The 3,857-nt window shown below is 30.7% G+C and overlaps 1 protein-coding gene and 1 long non-coding RNA gene across 4 annotated transcripts in view; one reads left to right on the top strand and one right to left on the bottom strand.

The window, feature by feature from the left end:
- LOC102674422 (RING finger protein 44) overlaps positions 1-3,857 on the bottom strand; it is a 34,268-nt gene that overhangs the window by 15,952 nt on the left and 14,459 nt on the right. The window lies entirely within an intron of this gene.
- LOC102675210 overlaps positions 3,118-3,857 on the top strand; it is a 1,402-nt gene continuing 662 nt past the window's right edge. The window contains exons 1-2 of the long non-coding RNA XR_420785.2: positions 3,118-3,539; positions 3,670-3,778. This is a non-coding gene — a long non-coding RNA (uncharacterized LOC102675210). The remainder of the gene's footprint in view (positions 3,540-3,669; positions 3,779-3,857) is intronic.

The following is a 3,857-nucleotide window of genomic DNA, read 5'->3' as shown; positions in this document are numbered from 1 at the left end:
GAGAGAGAGAGAGAGAGAGAGAGAGAGAGAGAGAGAGAGAGAAAGGGACGAAAGGGAGGGACATGAAGCGAGAGAAGGGAAAGAGGGATAGAGAAAGAGAAATTTCCACCTTGCCATCCTCAAAGGATGCATCGGCCAGAATGGATTTTCTGTTTTCGAATTTTGTTGATACTGGCCGGTTATTTTATTACTATGTTGTAAAGACGATATGTTATTTTGTATAACGTGAACGTAATAGGAGGAAAAGACGAGAAAGATTTGTTAATTCTTAAAATAGTACAAAATGAATTTTTTTTCGTTATTATCGTCAGAATAATAATTATTATTATTATTCCAATTTTTTGTGATAAGGAGGGAAGGAAGAAAAAGATACGTCGGGCGGAATAAAAAATTTTCAGTTTTTTATCGAATTTTGTTGACATGGCAATTTTTTCTCGTGGTTATTATTATTCGAATATTCTATATATTATTGTACACACGCGCATATATACACAACACGTTTACACTTATCTGCAATTTACTCAGTGCACGGATTTATGGCAACATGGCGGCTATTGATTGAACTGGAAACGATCCGATGACTCTCTCTATGTAAAGCTGATAGTGAATAGACTAGTCGAAAACGAGTTTTATTTCGTTGTTTTTATATCACGTTGGAGCAATAATTTACCGTTCTAGAGAATTATGTGTATATGCATATCGATGCAGAAAGAAAGTATTCAATGGTCTAATCATACAGAAAAATCGGATTTAATTCTATTATAATATCATATATTTCGTGTTTCGCGATGAAAATTCAAAATTTCAAAAAAATAAATGTCTAAAAATCAATAGTCTTCCACCAAATTATGCAAAATAAAATAATTAAAAATTAATTACATCATTGGAACTGTGCGAGATGCAAATCCAACTAAAAAACATTTAAAAAAAAGAAAAGAAAAGTTAAATCGTATTTAAAAAAATCAAATGAACCGACGAATGATTCCACTGTTAAGAAAGTATTAGTAATTCTCCCGTTTCCCTAAAAGAACAATAGAATCCGTTTCGATCCGTTCCACGGACAAGTTCTTTCGCTTTCGAACGAAGATAACGCGAATAGATAGCAGAGGGGAATGATTATGCACTACGAACGATCAGGTCGCAGCCTTCGAGAAGAAATGAGGATGCGTTAAAATATTCAAGGTTCACTTTAGATAAAGAACATTCGACTATTGCATTTTCTTGCGAGATATAATTTTGATAGGGAATCGTTATTCGTCCTAGACACGAATAATTTTAATTTTCAATAAAAATTACTATTACTTACAATAACAGAAATGTTTTATTTTTAAAAATATTTACTTTAATCGGTATATATAATTTTATAGGTATTTTGAATATTAAAATAAAGTATAATATTCACAGATAGTAGAACAGATTAAATTTTTAGAAATTTTTAAAGAAAATATGAAGAAAAATTTTACTTTTCTTTTTTCTTAAATTGGAAGAACATTTTTGTTTCATTGGAGTTTTAAGCTTGATTATTATAATTTCGTTATTTATGAATACGCAACACGGTTATTTTTCGAGCTTCTCTTATTAGAGTTTGCATCACACTATGCGCTCGTATCAAATTAACCCCCTGTGTCTTGCAAGTTACACTTGTCGCGTGGAAAACACGGTCCAGAGGTGATAACGAGTCGCACTCATGACGCAGAGAACATTGCAAATGTGAAAGTACAGGGGCGTCCCAAAAAGCACGCTAATCACTTTACGCGTTAAAATAGAAAATCAAACTATAAATTCCAACTAAAATAAATTTTAATAACCACGAAAATTTACATTTTTATTATATTCGAATGAAATCATCGCACTTGAAATATCAAAGTTATTTATGTTTTTTTTTACGAAAAAGAAAAAAAAATGTCTCTTGACGTAATATATTTACAAATTCGAATATAACGTTTTCATATAAATTTATATATCTCACAAAATCTCACATATGAAATTAACTTTTTTCAATCTTTATGAAATATAAATATGTATATTTTATTAAATACAAAACAAGAATTTTAAAATTCATTATTCCAATGATCTCTTTTCTTGAATTTTGTAAATTTCAAATAATTCGTATTCTCGTATAAAATAAAAAAAATTTTTAAAATTCATACTACAGAATGAATAACAGCAATTTATAGAGAGAAATGAATAACAATATTCTTAATACCTCTATAAAATATAGCAATGTAATTATAATAAAATAAATACGCGTTAAAAATTATTAATTAAAAATAACAGCAACCCTTCTCTTGTGGCACAAATTGAAAACAAATTATATTATTCTTTATAGAGAGAATTCGTATTACTTATATGATTCATCATTCATATTCAAAATGTCTATTACTTATTTAATTTTCTAATCACGTCACATTACCATTTTGAACCACTTTATATCTTCTTATTATACTAAGCTTCTCCCTCCTTGCAACCTCGTTTCAGCTATTCCGTTAGTTTACCCGTTCAAATAACCCGTAAGTGTACAAAACTTGAAAATTCTCTCAAGACGAGCTTCCATGGAGCATTCCACCACGTGTAAAAGCGAAACGCGTATATGGAGCACGTTCACCGCTCGCTTGAATCCTTTACTCCGCGTGATAACTCGCGTAAGTGGCCAACGACGAACAACGATGCCTTAAATATGTGCATGCGTATGGTAACAGGTACACTTAGCCCTGCTGAACTTGACTGGTTCGATGAAATAAAAACAAATCAAACTAAAAACAATCCGGAAATAAACAGCCTCGGTTATACTTCTATCGTACGGTATTATATTACGTCTTCGTCGTTGAATATTCGCGTTTGTTTATATCTGCTCGACGACAAGAGGACTATGGTGAAAAGTTAGCGCGATACGCTACTGCGCATATCAGCCATATTGAATATTTAGTATATCTTATGAAAATTATTTCATTTTTCATAATGTTTTATAGAAACGTTAACACGAAGAAAAAGTGATTAATAATTAATATTCAAGATATCGAATGATTTTTGACCAACTATGTATTTATTTATTTATTTTGTTTCAAATAATATGACCTCGTATTTAGTGACAATGTTCTACTTTATCGACGAGACAGAAAAGGTGGGGTTACCATCCGGAAGTCAAGTATTCAGTTGGCGTACGTAAATAGAAGAAAGAAAAGTATTTTCAGAAAATCATATTGGTGATTTTTTTTTCTTTACTTTCTTGTGGCTTATATATAAAATAGATAAAGAACGAACGATCGAACTTTGATATATTTTATTCTTCTACAGATTGAAAAAATGATATGGAAACTCAGAGACACAGGTGTTACTTGTCCCTGATAACGAATTCTACGTGAGAAAATGTAGAATACAATATTTTTTTGTCCAAGACTTTTATTCAAACGTTGTAATACGATGACTAACAAGACCTTATTAGCTTTGGGAAATTAGCACTACTATCTGACGATGACTTCAACGGCCATGGTTTCGCGTTTGCCGACTCCTTCCTTCGCTGAATCATCGTGTCTCAATAGGTAATTAGTTCGTGGTATTTTATAGAATTTTCAAAGAAATATTAAAAAAATTCATATATAAGAAGATTTTTAGAAAATTTTAAATTTCTTGCAAAACAATGTGTAAAATATTGTTATTTTGCGTCTGTAGAGACGTAAAGGAGCTTAGAGAATGAGATTTTTCTTGAAAAAAGAAGTAAAAAATGTAGAACAAAGTTTTTTCGTAGCAACTCCCGTTTTTGAGATAATGGAGTTTGAAAGTGCGTGGGTGAATCTTATATCAATATGTATTCTATGAACTTTGAGGTTAATTTTCTCCGGAATGGAAACTTGTATAAA

This window comes from Apis dorsata, unplaced genomic scaffold (genome assembly GCF_000469605.1).
Source record: "Apis dorsata unplaced genomic scaffold, Apis dorsata 1.3 scaffold_52, whole genome shotgun sequence".
Lineage (NCBI taxonomy): Eukaryota > Metazoa > Arthropoda > Insecta > Hymenoptera > Apidae > Apis > Apis dorsata.
This window is presented reverse-complemented; position numbering and strand designations above follow the sequence as displayed.